The following is an 18,124-nucleotide window of genomic DNA, read 5'->3' as shown; positions in this document are numbered from 1 at the left end:
AATGAACGGAGGGAGTAGCAGTAGCAAAAATAAAGCAGTGAATCACATAAATAAAAATATTCTGATTGTTTCATGGTGGTTACTTTCTAAAGCACAAATAAACACGCCCACACGTCTGTACACCTACACATAACCCTGCAGGAAGATGCAGCATTTGGTATGAATGCTGTGGCTTCTCTCTGTGTGTGTGTGTGTTGAACTCGGCCCGGCCATCAGTCAACACACACACAGACCTGTTCTCTTTAGTCATCCGTGACACAGACAGAGAGAAGAGGACAAAGATGTGATGTAATCTGGTCGCTACACTACGAGTCCCAATGTCACACCCTGTGTGCTCTTATTGGCTGCAGGGTACACACCCACTGTTCAAAGGCTGACATCGAGGAGCATCTCAAACATGGAAAATAAAATAAAATGCAGGCAGAGGGAAGTGTTTCTGTAGATACACTGTCACTCTTCTAGTGGGTCATAAGTAACAATGGAGAGGGATTATTTTTGTATGCGTTTATACTTCCTGCATGGTATGCCTTTAAACATGAACATACAATTACTCTAATTGACTTCAAATGTTCTGAAATCTGAGTACTTAACAAATAACCTTAAATAAATACATTAAAAAAATCTATCTAAAAAATTACCACATTATTTGATGATTTGACAGAGGACAGGTGACTTATTAAAAATCATATATATTCTGTAGATATACATTTATTTTCATATAGTCAATAGATACTATACTACATTAGTTTGACATTTATTTAGTAACTTACTTTTTTTTTTACCCTCCATACATGACATACAATGTCAGGTTTCTCAAGGACACTTTGATATGTGGCCAGGAGGAGCCGGAGATTGAACCACCATATGATTAATGATCAACCTGAGATACAACTGAAGCATTGTCAGATAAACCAATAAATAATAATAGCTTTTTGACCTCAAAAAACAAATAACTATAGAGATGAGGCGAGTAGTCTTAAAATAAAAAAACACTCTGAAGAAAGGAGGAGAAAATATGCAACGAGTCAGTTTTTCACACACCAAACAACTCAAGGATTCAAGAGGTCCTTTGTGGAGGCATGTGACACCCTGAAGAGCTATGTTAGCACCAAAAACATTTGATCTAATTGACAATATTACCACGAATTAAAAAAAACCCCATCTGTAATCTCTTCAGCTTTGTTCTGGAGGAACCAGCTTTGTACTGACGAAGCTGATGAGTAAATTCAAGGCCACCCTCCCGATCATGAGTGTTGTAAAGGAGACATTTTTGGATCTGACTCACTACAGATGAGCAAGTTAGGCGTAGGTTTAAAGACTGCGATTGTGTGACTCTCTAAATAGTCACATCAAACACAAAAACACACATCGGTCAGCTCCGACCAAACTGCTGCATAAGATGAAGAGTGCTAATGTTCTCATTTTTTTGAAGTGGCTTCAAAGTAACATTTTCTACTGTTTTGGACAATATCACGGTCATGCTGTGTCCTATAAATAGCAGCTTTGCTAAAGCTATTTCTTTGTAATGAGCAAAATGTTAAAATCTATTTTTTTAATGTTGTGCTATTCTTGGGGTCTTGACTAGAATTTAAATAAAGCTGTGTGGCTTTTAACAGTGCTTGTTCAGACAACATGTGCTTGCAATGATGGGCCTGCTGAAGGCTTTGTGGGGCTGAGGAGGTTAACTGTTTGAACATCTGTCTTCAAGTTGAATGTAACTATTTTGTTTTACCCTGAATTTCAAACAATTCAAAGTTCCCAGGTCCAACTTCACCCCTCCCACGGTGCATCTGGCTGCAGCACTGTAGACCAAGCTCCTCTCCTCTCTTCACAGAAAGTGGATCTGGGGCCACTGAAGTATCCATCAACACTACAACTCTCTCTGCATGACCTAATGGAGATGAGAGGGTCTGGCTCTTTGCCAAAGCAGGCTGCATTGTCCTCTAAAGTAAAGGAAGTACCGATTCACTCTGTGTGTGTGTGTGTGTGTGTGTGTGTGTGTGTGTGTGTGTGTGCTCCCAGTGGCATTTGGTCTACGTGTGTTTGTGTGTCCTCTTAGGGATTCATAAATGCACTCAGGACTTGTGTGTTAGATATTGCTCTTGTTGCTGCTGAGTAGTGCCAAATCTGCCTCAGGGTTGAGGCTCTATAGGAAGTGCAGATGCACCCAAAATGGCAGTGAATGGATCAGAGCCCTCCCACTAGAGCCATGTGGCCTATTCAAAGATGCAGCCTTTTGTTTAAAACGGACCAATACCTCAATCAGAGAATTAACCAGCAGGCACCAATAAGACAAGCACAGATAGAGCGAGAACTGTGAAGAGAGAGTGAAGGCTAAAGAAGAAAAGGGGGCACTAAAAGCTCATCTCCCACCCCCCGTCTTTAAGTCAGCTCACAGGCCAGCCAGCCTTGAACAATAAAACCAGAGCTAAGGAGCATCTGCTGCTTGCGTCTAAAGAAGAGGATAAAGGAGAGAGAAGCCACAGGGATCCAGTCTTTGACTTGTTGATATTACCCTATTCATTCAATATGGAACCCAAGCTCATGGTCAAAATCCTCTTTCCTAGTCGCAGTAAGCTGCTAGAAAAGCAGCACGAAGAGCAGAGAAAGACATCACACATGATACGTTTAAGCCAAACTGCACAGTAGCGAGTATTTGAGAGTGAAGTACAAAAACCATAAACCAATGCCAAGCTAGCAAACCGCCAGTCACAATGAATCACCATGACCTAATCAATCATAACATGGTCATCTGAATGCGCTGCATTGATCCGCCGCTCCCAATGTCATGTGTCTGAGTCATGTATTGATGAGCTGAAGCGTGCTGCTGTTCATCTGACATCCCTCGGAGGTAGGTTTGACCCCCTCATCACACGCAGATCACCACAAGTCAAGCGAGATGGGGGATAACGTCAACAGCTGAGGGCCAAGTGCAAACACACTGGATGGACTGAGTTAAGAGTATTACTCCTCAAAGCTCTCCCATGTGTCGGCCCGCTCTCTCCTAGCTCGAGGCGATCCAACATTAGTTTTAGCCACAGCTTTATGAACTCCTACTTTATGTACATTTCACAGCAGGTCAGTAATCTAGGAGGCCCAGGTACAGCCTTGCACTACTCCTTTACCCTCCCCGCCCGTCTCGCCACTCGTCTGCCTCTGCTGTGCCACTACGTTTCTAACTACTTCCTTCACTGTGCCTCCTCTCTCTCCCTTTATCTCTCCTGTCAAATCACTGACCCCCCCCCCCCCTTCCCCAATGCTACCCCAGCTCATGTACTGCCTCCTCCCTTCGACCCCCTGCTGGCCAACCCCCTTCTGCTCCCCACCGCCGAGCATTTGGCACTGCTGCTTTAACTCAGTCCAGATGCCAGGTTGCAGTGAAGGAGAAGCACAGTCTTAAATGAACTCTTGCCTTACCATAAACCCCCCCCCCCCCCCCCCATGATGTGATGTTTCTGATTTACATAGTGTCTTGTTTTACTATTCTGTCACGCCATCAATACGGCCTGAGGCGAGACCCACTGAGCACGGCAGAAAGGTCAACAGAATATATCTGAACAATAATATTATAAGTACACTGCATTTCATCAAACCTCTCTTAACCTGTTGCAGCCATGTGAAGCTCACATGCAAAATATGCATGCAAATTCTCATCAAGGCCTCAGACGTCTGCCTCGAGCTGACACAATTCCCGAGGGTTCTTCATCCGGGAGGTTTATTCTGATGCTACAGGACGACATATAGGCGAGCGTGCTGGCGTAGGGAAATTTATGTTTTTAATCAGTGTGATGAGCTGAAACTCTAGATTCAAAGCTGCAGCGTCCACATGAAATACACCAGATGAGGGAGGCCGTACCATGTCTGATTTATAGTAATGCAACCCAGAAGGCCCTGCTCCGTCTGATTGGATGTTTTAGGAATCCACGCTGGTCCGTGGTGACAGGGGATTCCGGAGAGTTTTCCGGACCCGTCGTCTTAAACATGTTGGATTAATAGACTCGTTTAGACCAGAGATAGACGCAATAATATAAACACCAGCACAATGTAATGCAATAAGATGAAAGCCCTGCCATACATTTTACATGTGTGAAGCTCTTTGTGTTTACTGCTTGCTCAGATTGGGTCTATTTTTATCATCTAGTTATTATTAAAGTCATTTTTCAAGCTAAAATGCCAATCGTTCCCTCAGTTCTAACACCTTAGTTTTTTGTTCATTTTCTTGGTCTTATTTGATAGTAAACTTCAGGTTTTTTTTTTAGGTGTCATCATTTAAAGACCCCATCACCTTAGTATTTCACATTTAAGTTGTTTTTTCCACAGCAGCTGACAGTCAGACTGAGCAGAAGAGTCTTGTAAGCTTTCTATTCTATGACCTAATGTCAGGTTGTTATTTACAACTTTTTACAGCTACAAACAACCATCATTAACAAAATGTAGTTTTAGATTTGAGATGGATCAGTTCATATGGTTAGAAATGGTTTGGTGGTGTCATTTGATTTGACGGAGTGCTGGCATTTTTTACATTTACAAGGCAGTCATTTGTTGTGTTTTTTGTGACCTGAGCAACAGTGATCCTGCATTGGATTACTTTATATGGAAATAGGCCGTGATTGATGTCATTCCTCAGAGTTTACGATGCCATTTTTTGAAACGCTGCAAAAAAAGAAAGATGTTTACTTGTCGTATCAAGATTTTTAAATTTGCACAAATATCTGTACAATAGTTTGAATCAGGTGTGCTTTAAATCAGGTAAATAGCTGCTGCTCAGGATGGTGTTCAGTTAAGGAAACACTTCCTTCCTTTTCAGCGCAATACACACACACACACACACATATATACAGTATGCCGTCTGAACATGTGGGGCAGCTGCAGGCAAAAATCAGGAAGACGGGAAAAGGAAGTGAAGGGAAGGAGTCAGACAGAGGGGATTATTGTACACACTCACTCATGTGGGCTACCCTGCTCTAAAAACACTTCCCAAACACATGACTCCATTGTAGCACCAAAATAGTCGCTGCACTGCACCAAGTTCATACTTACTTAAAATGCCAGCTGTGGGTTACACTCATGCCACTTTTCTTTGTTCGCTAAGAAGAACAAAAAAAAAGTCTAGACGGCAGGTCAAACTGATCCCACTGGTAACTATTCAGATTGAAGTAGATGGAAGAAAGAAACTGAGGATTAAGTGGGGTCCACGTTCTCTCTGCTGTGACATCAACGTGTAATATGGGCGGCTGAAGGCAGAGCATCGCCGTGAACCCACTGGAAACTCTTCAGTGTTTGTAATATGACTCAGCCGATGTTTTTTAACATGCTCTGACCTCTGTTTGAAATTAAAAACGATTTGTAATGAAGGAGCGGGTCAAACATCTTTCCCTGTGGTGTGTCCAGATGATGTTTGGGTGGCCCGGCAGATACACACACCAACATGTGGCTGATAAGCATCTTAGAAAGGATAATGTCGTTCTAACATGTAGACGTAGAATGGCCTGTTTCTAAACCTAACCACCCACATTGTGTTAAAATACCAGGCCAGTAACAGGGGAAACAAACAAAGAAATAATGTTTTTTTTTTCCTTCTACTGTCTACTGTCTTTTCTTCTGCATGATTTACAACATGGCTCTTAATACTCCCTCGCTCCCACCTGGGCCAAACATCCTGAGTGATTCGTCAGATCAAATGTAACTTACATATGGAGTTATTCATCAGTGACCAGAGTCAGACTACATGGTAAAAATAGAGCAAAAATAAACAGAACCGAGCGAAGCCCCACCAACGGAGAGCACAAAGCCAAGGTCTACTGTTCCTGCTCCGTCTCTCTCTTTCCATTTATTTCCCCATCTGTGCCTCTCTTGTCTGTACTTCTCCGTGCTTTTCTTTCTCTCTCTCTCTCTTGTCACTCTCCCCAGCCCTTCAGGCGTCCAGTGGTGAGACTGAGTTGCAGTTGGCAGACCGTGACACAGAGTTCAAACCTAATAGAGCTCCTGTAAACAATTATTTATCTTATGTTCTACTTTTTCTTTGTTTACAGTAACATGTGAGATGTACTCCAATTTTTTGGTAAGTAAACACAGTTAAAGTCAGACACACACACACTTCAACAATGTTTAACACTGTTTGACCAAATTTTATGGTACATGCCAACCCAAATGTTTGATGAAGCCAGAGTTAACTGATTCTGTTTCTTCCTTTTTTGTCATTATAAGCTCAAACATCCTGAGCTTCATGTGGTGCGATGTGAGGCTTACACGTACTGGTCAACACTGTGCCATCCAGTGTCCGCTGGGCCATACTGGCTCGTTTCTATCCTGGCACGTGTAACGGGAATGGTTCGTCACCTCTGCCGCCTCGCCCGGTTGAGACTGTGGGGTTTTTTCCCCTCCTGTCTCCTTCTGAGCGTCGGGGACGGTGTTAATAACTCCTTCTTGAGACTTGTTTATTCTGGTGATGTCATGTAAACAAGTCAGATCCAATTTCGTGCCAATGTACTATCAGCTTTAAACTTGGAGCATTTTCTGTGGCCACTGCGTCGATCTCTTCAGGACTTCAGGTTCATCCTTTAATCTCTCTTCCTGTGTGTCAAACATGTGTGGGCGCCGCTGAGTGTTTTAATCCATAAACTCAAAAAGGGGATATTAACATGAACCTGAATTTCCCTGGCTGTTATAAGGAAAGTCCAAATATTTTGTGCATGTTTATCTCCAACTTACAGGCAGGAATTCATGTTTTTCAGACACTGAATCACTACTGGAATGTTTTTTTGTGCACTGAGACTACCTAAAACACAACTCTGTGTCACACATCGCAGCTGTATGACTTCTGTGGTTTGGCTAAAATGAAAGAAAAAGCAGGTGACATGAGGTCAGGGTTTTCCTGCGTATCTAACTCAGTCTACGTCTAAGTCTTTGTATTACTGGCAACATACTTTGTTGAAATCCCAGCAGGTGCTGCACATACTAATACATCTTTAAAAAAGGCAGCGATTTCAAGCATGTTTCGGTTCAATAACTAAATAATGACCTTTGTTAGACAAACAGTCACTCTCAGAGTTGTGACAGCGCAGCCACAACGCTACAATCAATAGACGCCGATCTGCTGCACATGTGTGGGACGCGTCCTACAAGTGGACTCCAGAGACTGAGATAAACAGAACTACGATGCGTCTGTAGTGTCCGCAGCTGTCCGGGGACGCTTCCGCCCGGGAGTATAAATGAAGTTTAACAGCAAAATAGAGCCTCAGGGTGTGCCCTCTCTCTGCCCATAATCCTGAGCCAAGGGACAGGATCAGTGACCGCAGAGAGGACGGAGGGGGAGGTTACAGCACTCACCACAGCCATCAACTAGTCAATTTGTATCCACACACACAAACAAGAAATCCTCCTGAGGGTGAGCGCTCCAACCGAGGGGGTGGGCAGAAAGATTCCAATACAATTTATCGGACTTGAAACAAGAGCTCTGAGCACAGTTAGCCTGAGTTGTTGACCAGTAGTAGCGACATTGATACGTGGAACAAATCTACAATTCAATAAATAAAAGTAGTTTTAAGACGGGCCTGGGGAGAAAATCAGACACAAAGTTGCAAAAGACATCATTTCTCTATTGTGGAAGGTAATAAAAAAATGTTGGTATGTTATTGTGGCTGAAAATGTTTTTGTTTGGTGGCCCTGTGAGACTGCTGCTCGTTTTTGGCCGACGAGTCGCAGGCTCACAGGGGAGATCTGCAACCACAGGAGTCACAGCCTCAGCTGAAGCCCGTTCATCACCATCACATCTCAAAATATAAAAAAAGTATCCCTGTAACATGAACAGCAGAGGAGGTGAAAAGCTTAAATCCATAATGAGTTCACCAGCTACTAAAAAAAATCAACAGGGAGACAAGTAGGGGATTTCTGAAAATCAGAGCTGGCGACTGCATGCAAAGTAGATAGTAAAAGCCAGGTTATTGTTGGTATCCCACACTTTACAAACATGTGAACGTAATGAAAGTAGTAGTGCAAACACTGCTGAGGGGTTACTAACAAACACACAGAGATGTAGATTTGAAACTTAAATATATGAAATGAGAGTGCTCGAGCTGCCTGTGAGTGGTTACGTTTCGTCTTCCATGACGCCAACAGACCACTTTGCACTTCACTGTGGAAAATTCTTGACTTGTATATTTTAGTAAAACCTTTGCTTGACTTATGACTGCGCCTATAATCACTTTAAGCGTGCAGATTTGGTATAATCATAATGATCGCAATCAAACTTTGATCCAAATCATCTTGACTTGATGTGTTTGGGGCCTCGCAATGACGGCTCTGAATGAAGGCACAACAAACAAATGCAGTGTAAGTAGGCCATCCTTAAACAGCCACTCTGCCTTTTCCTCACTTATACCCCGTCATTACAGCTGCGACTATTTATAAAGCCTATAAATTTAGCCTGCCACATTCAAAAAGCCAAGTTACCAATGAGTTTGTGGAATTGATGACTTTAAAACCATACCGATCTCCGTCTGTTTGCCTCTCCTTCTCTCACTCACTCATTCACTTTCTTTTCGCCTGATCTCTCTGTATGGTCTCCGCTCTCTAAAAAATACCACAGCAGGTCAGAGCAGTCAGAGTTGGGCCGTTCAACCACGGAGTACACACACACACACACACACACACACACACACACACAGTCTTGTTCATATGGCATTAACCGTAAATGACTTCGTCCCCGCTTGTGATGGCAGTTTGGCGTTTTTACGGAAGGGTAGCGCCCACCCTCCCGTTACCCTCCATGTCGCCTCGGGGAGAAAGCTCAAGGTTGAGCTGTAACCCCCCCCCCCCCCCAAACACACTGAAAGTCCCTGCCATTACAGCCAAACTGGTAAAGTCAGTGTTTTTTATTCATCACTTTTGTACAGAGGGCAAGGGCGGGAGGCGTTTCCATAGCCCCAAAACTTAATTTTCCCTGCCGTCTTTGGCGACGTAAACAACCCCCCACCCCCTACCATTCCCTCAACAACGGTATCATTGTCCATCTTTATTTCTCCCCGTGGACGTCATGAATATCAACAGACTATAATAGCAATTAAACAGTACACTGCAAAGCTAAGCTAGCAGCTATCTGCAGAATGCTGTTTTTTCTTTCTCTTTCTCCAGAGGAAAGTGGACCCTGGAGTATTACTGGATAATTATTGGACCAAGGGCTTACAAAAAACCACACACACACACACACACACACACACACACACACACACACACACACAAACTGGTGACCCATTTCTCCTTCCTGACCTTCTTCTTTCCATTCATCCCTTCCTCTGTGTTCATACACCTAACCAGCTTGCTTTACCTAGCGTAACACTGACGGGAATCATCTAGTATTTACCCACCACAATCTATTCAAATCACCCATCAGCGTCTGCGATGAGGAGATACGGAGATACGGAGATGATGAAGCTCTGTCAACAGCTGAGCGATACACAATCCTGGCTCCTGATCCAGCCCACGGTGTTACAAGATGCAGCATAACACCTGAACCCTGTGTTATGACTGGTCATTTTTGTCTGCCGTATGTATGCCCTATGTCTTTTTGTTTTCACTTTCATATGCAAATAGGTGTGTACCATAACCGCGAGACAATTGGTGGAAAGATGTCATGCCCTGGCCCGTGATTGGCTGCAGCCGGGAAACCACCTGGTATATAAAGAGCCAAGATGGCGGCAGTCTGGTGGCAGCAGGCATTCCTCATCCTCCTCCTCTCCCAACCGGCCACACTTGTGCTTTGTCCAACCTGTTTTGAGATTAAATATAGTTCCTTTTGAGTAGTATGGTTGGACTGCCAGTTTTGTTAATCTTGTTTTCTCCTGTTCATATTCAAACAAATCTTTGTTTGTGGCTACATGGGATTTGGGGAAGATGGGGCCTTCTCATGTTAAGTCCTAGGCACCCCTAGACTGGGGCATAACAACTGGCCCATCCTGGTGCTCTTGAGCAGCAGAGTAAGTAACAGTAATATAGACGTCTTCCTGATGAGCACGCTGGTAAACAGAAACAATAAACGCAAGCCTCTACATGTCCAACCCTTTTTGCCAAGCCCTTGGCAAAGAGCCCTTAACAATGCCCCATGTAGTAGCATACTCCAGCTGACACGTGGATAACATTTTTTTCTCAACATTCACAGGACCATCTTTACCTTTTACTCCAACACATAAAAACTATTACCAGATAATAATAATAATAATAATAATAATAATAATAATAACATCTCATATTCATTTAAGTCTGTCTTTCACTCGGTTGTTAAACATGTTTTTGAAGCTTGTCTCAGGATAGTTGATCTAGCTTGTCTTTGAAGCTACTGAGGCTCTTTTTGCAGGGACATGGGACTGCGGTGTCTGAGTCACACCACAGGTAACCTACATCATCTTAGACCAGTACAGCAGCTGCACACAGAGACAATGCATGCTGCTAAGGGACTGATTAGAAATCACTGTGCTGCCGCAGCATATCCCATCCTGTTCTTCTGTCCTTGTTCTGTCAACCAAAGACCTACATTACTCAGACTCTGAAGCAAAAATATGTCTTTTAAAAAAAGGCCACAGCAACCTAAGAATAACTTGATACTGGACTAACACGAACAGTGTTACACAACACGACACTATCCCCATCGGTCACAACTTGTCTCTCTTTAAGTATTTGATTTGACAGACAACAGGAAAGTCAGCCAACCTGCACAATCTTCTGGTTTTACACTCATTCAAAACAGACTGAAAACAGACTAAAACACCAGTGCAGTTGCAATGCCAATACATATCATATTCTGCAGCGGCAAATTGACCTAATTTTCCACACTTAAACAGTGGTAAAATAAAAAAATGCTTTTCAAGTAACTCTAGAAATCTCCAAATTTGGCCATGAACACACAAGATAAGATAGACAGCGCTGTTGACACAACACTGAAACCCTCTCATAGTGTCTTTTTCTATCTACACAGCAAAAATAGCATCAACACCTCTTAAGTCATCAGCAAAGAATAACGTGCTCAGATGTAGCTGACCACAAGACACCTAAAAGACCACAAATACAGAATAAATGAAAGAATAATAAAAAAGAATAAAAGCTTAACATACAAGTCTAGCCAGAGGAAAGGAGCTGCTCCTCGGGTCCCCTGAGAAATATTGGCACAGCTATGATTGAGGCAATTATCTTTTCATCCACAGTTTCACACAATTGCATCCGCCAGGATGTGTAGACCAATTAGAACTCGAGGCTGAGCTGGAGATGTAATTGGTCTTTTTTCCCCCTCCCCCTTCTTGTCCTCAGCCCCTGTCAGCTCTGCAGCGAGGCTTGCTGAGTACCAACCATTAGCAGGGGGCCATATGGTCCTTTTCTTTCAAAGATGGCAGAGACACTCAGTGGACTATCTGAGTGTTAAGAAGCACTTTGAGGTTATGGGATAGAAAGAGTACTGAAACATAAACTGAAAAGTTTTCTGCTTGACATCTGTTCAGTGAAGGGGGAAAATTTGATATTTTTGAACAAAAATTCAAATTATTCACACAATTAAAGGGCATAATGTGTTCATCTCTGGTTTATAATGTATTCAGTTACATCTATTTCTTTTTTAAACTTCCTGATAGTTAGCATAATCAAAATTGTGAAGCATTTTAATAAATTTGACTCTTGAGCTTTCTCAGAGGGATTTGAATGTTGATTAGGTTATTTAATATGACGTAAGCTCCTGAATATGCTGATGTTGATTCACAGCACAGTCTGGCTGAAAGACACTGAACACAGGTTTACACACATGCACACGCACTACTTTGTCACTCTTCTGGAAAAGGTAGTAAAAATCACTGTCAATGAATACACGTTTAATAGCTCTGTCAAAGACAATACATCCTTTGTTATAAATATTACATACAAGGTCAAATAGGTTGGTATAAATTACAAATCTAATCTGCTTTGTGTTCAATTTCACTTTGAGAGTTCAGTAACGAACTGTGGTGTGTGCTCCTTTAATCCAAAAACATCTGCTGAAAAGCGTTTGGTTATGGATTTTTTTTATGATTATTTATTCATAGGGTGGTAAAAAAAAAAGTTCTTGTAAAATGTATTATTGTTTGTTGCTGAAAAAGAAATTCAATTAAAATATGAAAGAGATCTAAACTAAAAAACAGCCATTTGCTCAGAAGACTAAATCAAACAAAACTGGAAACACATTTAAATGTTAATTCAAGCGGAAGGCTAATGGCTGCTTTGCAGTGTTACAGAGATCCCTCAGCCCTCCAGCAGCATTTTCTGCCCTTAATCTGACAGCTAATTTCAAGCCATTCCTGAAGGCTTGGGTCACAACACACAGATGGAAGTGTATATTTTACTATGAGGAAATTGCTTGTTAATTAGACCACTGGAAGAGCAACAGCATTCAAACCAGAGTAAATCAGAGAAATGGAAAGAAGGAAACGGAGAGGAGGAGGAACTTCCAATTGAGGTAGCCTACATATGTGCGTAATTTTAATGTTCCTATGTACAACTACTTTTTCCACCGTCCAGACGTTAGTCATGATGCAAGAACTTGGTCCTGCAGTTGTGTGGAGGATTTTGTTAAGGTTTGTGCTTGTGTATGGGAGAAGCCACTACAAATCTAGACTAACATATGCATTTACAAAGCCTACACAACACTAACAGGATATTGATTGTGTAAATATATTGAAACTAGTGGTTTGATATTATCGTTTAATATATCATATATCAATTTTCAACAGAATATGATCTCGGGTCATTGTCCTAGAATTTTTTGTTGTCAAAATCAGTGTATCTAAGCAAGCCAAAATTAAAAACTAACACATTTAGCTTTACACATGTGAGGAGTTTGGTCTCGTGTCACACACAGTGGTGCAACACAGTTCATTATGTTGAACAACATGATCGTGAATTTAACCATATCTACCATACCTAATAACTTATCTACCTTAAATGCATAAAGGTGAAATGTTTGCTGATGTAAACTAGTGGTGGGAAGTATTAATATGAGTGTGCAATGACAGGAGAGTTCAGTGTTGATATTACTCAGCCAGACAGACAGTCATTTAAGTTCAGTAGTAGTCAGTTAATTAAAATGCAGGCTCCAAGACTAGAAGGGAAGTTATGTCATTTAATAAAAGTCCCAGACAATAGATGTGTTGCTATATTATTTGCTGTGTTGTATCCTTTCAGCGATCACTGGCAATCATGGCTGAACTCAGCCATAAATTTTAGCCCTTTCAATGCATATAATAACAGTTATGATACACTAGTAATTATAGCAAGCTTCAGTTGCTCCCTCTGAACAATTCTGGTTGGGTTTCCATCAAAGACTCAGCACTGAAATCTCAGTGAGCCGTGTTCAGCAGCCCACTGACATATAGGTTAGTCACATTTTGCCTCAGGCCTGGGGACATTACACTGCAACAAGTCAGCCTACATTCAGGTCATTCTCACACTGGATGCATTTACCAAACAAGCGACATGTTGTTATCATCTACAGTATTATAACTACAGTCAGCCACAGTCTCTGTGGATGTTAGCTAGCAGCTCCAGGTTGGGATCAGACCTTGAAAAGTACTTTGAACAGTCCTGTTAGCGTGTATATGCTTATGAATCGCTGATATTAACTGACTAGCTACTTCAACTTTAACTTCCTATACCAGCTCTGTCAATGCAGCGCCTGATAGCCAAAAACAGAAAGGCATTTCCTTCGACAATATACATATTTGACAAAATTCATAAAGTTTTCTTGTGAACTTTTGTTCTAAATAAGCTCATACAAAGCCAAAGGCACACGCAGCAGTGTTTATTTAACGTACCTTTCCCGGCTGTTTTTCTCATTGTCTTGGAGTAATCCTTAACTGCATTCCCCGCGATTCAACCAAGGGATAGAACACATAAAAGTCTGCTCGCAGCTTTTCCGTCTCTTGTTTCTTTGCTCCTTTGATGAGACTGACTTTGTATCACGCAGGCTAACAGCGGCGGAGTCCCTCCACAGAGACAAAGATCAGAGTTGACTCATTTCTGAAAATTTGAAACTGGTGCGGAGAAAATATAAAAACCCACCGACGAGAAACTGTAGCTTACTTCTAAAGAGGAGCAGCCTCTGGGATAAAAGAGGCTCAAAAGTCCATTCTTTCCCAGCCAGACTGAGAGGTTTCTGACCGGCTAACCAGCTAGCCTGTCGCTACTTCCTTTCTCTCTGCCGAAATAGCAGCAGCAGTCTGAACCGTGGAAAAAAAAAGTTGAGGAAAAAGGCAGATGCCAGATTCAGTACAATGAAGGCGTCCTGTTGCTTTGAGGCATTTATTGAAGAACAGTGACCCCTATAGGATTGCAGTGGTGGCGCCGGACAAAACCACTTTCACAGCTTTTGTTATCCTTAGCAAAAGGAGATAAAAGGCGCAGGTGATGTACACACACAGACATACATTTTTAACCAACAAATTAAAATAAGCTAGCAGACAAAAGGCGGTTTAAGAGCAGTATCCTGGAAACAGACAAATACTCTGTTGCTAGTAGCAACCGATACTGGCAGCTGCAGTTTAACTATCCAGTCTTTTATCAGATCTGTGACCAAACATTTATACCAAAAGCCCTTGCTGGGACACTGTTTGTTAGTATTATATTTGCATTCTAAATTCAAATGTGCATGAAGCTCACAACAATAGTGTGACAATATGCCTTGTCTCCTTTTTTATTTTTGTTTTTTATTTTTATTTTGAGACCCATTCAGCCCATTGAAATCTGACATTTTAGAGTTGTTAATAAAGTATTTTTTTAAGAGAAAGCTAAAAATCTCTTCACTCTATAGACTCTATAGCTTTTAATGAGCTTTTCTATCAGTCACTACTGCACTTCTTTTAATAGCTATATTTTACTTAATTTTATATGTGGTTTTTATTCTATTTTTTTAGCCACTTTTACTATGCACTATTTTTGTTATTTTTATTCTTATATTCAATGTTATATTACATTAATGTTTTGAATTCTTTCCCCTTTCTTTTCCTTTTTCTTTTATTAAAACATTGCTTTATGCTCCTTCTATGTTCCTTTTGTGTGAAGCACTTGGTGTATCTAGGCTAATTTATTTTACTTTGAGTTGGATTTACTGTATGAGAGGTACTATACTAATAAAGTTATTATTATTATTATTATTATTATTATTATTATTATTATTATTATTATTATTATTATTATTAATGTTGTTGTTGTTATTTAACTACTGGGCTAATGGTTAGCCTTTTTAATTTTCACTCTTAGTAAAAAAGACTTGTGACTTGACAATGCAGCTAACCTGACAGCAGTCTGAACTTTTGTAAAGTTTATTGTATAGTTTTGTTTTGTAAGATTAAAAACCTCCCTAGATATTAAAAGTAATTGGGAGTTGTGTTAATGGAATAAATTAACTTTATGCTACAGGAATACACTGAGATTTCGTCAAGCCTAATGTGTAAACCAGCAGTCCAAAATATACAGACGGAAAATCTATGATCTACAATTCAATTTACAAAGAATTTTAAACCAGAAGTTTATGTTGCATTACATTATGTATGCCAATTTGATTACAGTTGATCAAGGGAAAACACTCTTTGACATTTCGTCATTTCAATGAGCTTTTTTTCACAGCATCTTCCAGCGGTCTCACAGTAAAGATCAATTTATTTCTTTGTTCCATGAAGATGTAATACTGCTTTATGGCCACCAGATGTTGACTGCTCAACGCCAAGTAACTTAATCAACTTTAAAGACTGTTGGTCTAGACTCAGCAGCCACATTTGTTAGAAATATATTGTTTCTTTAATTGCACCCATTGACCTAATGGTAGCAACATAGTCAAAAAAAAAAAAAAAAAAAAAAAAAAAAAACTTGTCAAAACAACCTCTGAACCATAAGATTACAATCTGTTCTTGTTTGTTTCTCTTGTTCAGGCTCCATGAGTCTGTAGCACCATGGTTTAACCATTTCTCTTGTAAATTATCTTTGCCTTCCAGCTGGGTTTTTCTCAGCACATTTAAATGATTTAATCCTTGTACACAGTTTTGATACTTATAACTCTTAGCCCACAACACACAATGGAAGTTGACGTAAAAAGTCCACAACAGGAAGGGAGGTGGTTTCCCACAATATTTAAAGTTTCACCAATCAATACTTTGTATATCAGCAATGACTCAAATGGTGAAGTGTAGTATGAACATCGGGGCAGTGCACTGCTGCTGCATGTTTAGGTAGGAAACTATCTGTTCGTATATTAATCATAACACCTTAGTCAGCTTGTTGTGAAGTTCTCCTTGCAAATGGAAAAAATAATGTGAAAACAGCTTTGAAGTGCTAAATCAAACTACACTACCAGCTGCTGCACCGCATCTCTTGATGTCACGTGTGTGTGTGTGTGTGTGTGTGTGTGTGTGGGGGGGGGGTGTACCATAAGAAGGGTTTCAAAATTTCAAACCCACAGAAAAAAACAGCAGTTCTTTTTGTTTTGTTTTGTTTGTTTTTACCAGTTTGTGATTTAGTATAGTTTTATTATCTAATGTTGGACCAGTGAAACATCACATAGGTCTACATGCCCTGTAATGACACATGCTTACATTGGCCCAATTCAAAGCCAATTTCTCCAGGTGCTTGTACCAAAGCTGAATACTATTTCTGATAACACAGGGCCTGCGAATATTCTTTGACCTATAGCAGGAGTATATGGTGCTATTTTCTGCCCTTCAAACCTTTGTAAACCAGTGTGTATGATTTAATGGCATCTAGCAATGAATATCAAGTGTGGCTGCAAAACTCACGAAATCACAAAAGGTCCTCTCTAGAGCCAGTGTTTAGTTTGTCCATTCTGGGCTACTATACTGAAACATGGCAGTGTAACATGGTGGGCTCTGTGGAGGAGAACCTGCCCCCTATGTGGATATAAAGGGCTCATTCTTAGGTAACGAAAGCACAACGAGCAGTAAGGAGCAACAAACATAAAACAGGATTTTATTAAATTGATTAGAAAACATGAGCTTTGCACTTGCTTTAGCTACAGAAATTCTTCTGTCCAGATAACACAATGTCACAAAGACCTGTCCGACTTACCATGAGGGCAAAGAATAAGGCATTTCTGCATGGTGGTGCATGTTGACATGGGTTTCCTGTTACACACATACAGAAGAGCAAGGCAGGTGAATTCAGAAACTAAGCCCAGTGACCCGCTGCATGCTGGGATACACAGCCACTGCAGCCCCCTTGCAACAGTGCAACAGGATAAACTGATGTAAGAGATAGTGATGAGAGTCTTTTGTTGGATATCACAGGACAAACAATAATATCACTTTCCTGACTGGAGGGCAAAAGCACAATCTTGTTTACAGCCACTAACAGTAAAAGCTTACAAGGTTGGCTCATCTCAGTGATAAGAGAAAGAAAAACAGCTGTGGTTTAGAATACGCAGTGTGGTTACTGTGCTGTTTGAAGGTGTATTTTCAGCGTAAGGGTGGGGTTTCTCAACAGTCATGGGTGTTTCTTTAACACCTCGGTTGTTGTTGTTTCTTCTTTTTCCTCACTCTACAGTATAACAACCTCGTTTGAGTGTCGATGGATTCAGTTAGACCAATAGTAGAGTAATATCTACCCTACATAAAAATGTTTACACTCTAGTTTATTGACACATGCCTGCTTTTTTTAAGATCGCAATACTAAAAAAGGAGAAGTTGCATTAGACATTAACTATCTTGGTTTCACAGGGAAGGCCCATTAAAGTCATGCCTCATTGGCGATATGCACAATGTAGGTCAAGTGTCTCAGTTGTGTTTTATTTGCATTATATCTGTCTCTACATGCACAACCTTGTCTTGTTCTTGAATGCAGATGGGGTGCAAACTAGAGCACTGTCAAAACAGAAATTATATTGTGATGATGGATAGACTGTGGACAGAAGATGAGGGATGCAATACCCAGCTGCAAATTTTCATCATAATTTTCTATTGAAAAACCATATTTTTCAATAGAAACCTTTGGGGAATTTTTTAGGGTTTCACTTGACCTCTTTTCTGACCGCATCAGCATGCATTTGAAGCATTTGATTAATGATAATTATAGCATAGTGATACAATTAGACCCTGCTTTGATGAAAGCT

The 18,124-nt window shown here is 40.8% G+C and overlaps 1 protein-coding gene across 1 annotated transcript in view; it reads right to left on the bottom strand.

Moving 5' to 3' along the window:
• The window catches only part of LOC128361316 (unconventional myosin-IXb), a 59,828-nt gene extending 45,735 nt beyond the window's left edge, over positions 1-14,093 (bottom strand). Inside the window, exon 1 of the mRNA XM_053321726.1 lies at positions 13,824-14,093. The gene's annotated coding sequence lies outside the window, so the exon portion shown is untranslated. The remainder of the gene's footprint in view (positions 1-13,823) is intronic.
• Between the last annotated feature and the right edge of the window lie 4,031 nt (positions 14,094-18,124).

The sequence above is a fragment of the Scomber japonicus genome, chromosome 7 (genome assembly GCF_027409825.1).
Source record: "Scomber japonicus isolate fScoJap1 chromosome 7, fScoJap1.pri, whole genome shotgun sequence".
In the NCBI taxonomy this organism is placed as follows: Eukaryota; Metazoa; Chordata; class Actinopteri; order Scombriformes; family Scombridae; genus Scomber; species Scomber japonicus.
Note: the sequence above shows the minus strand (reverse complement) of the source record. Positions and strands in the feature narration are given on the sequence as shown.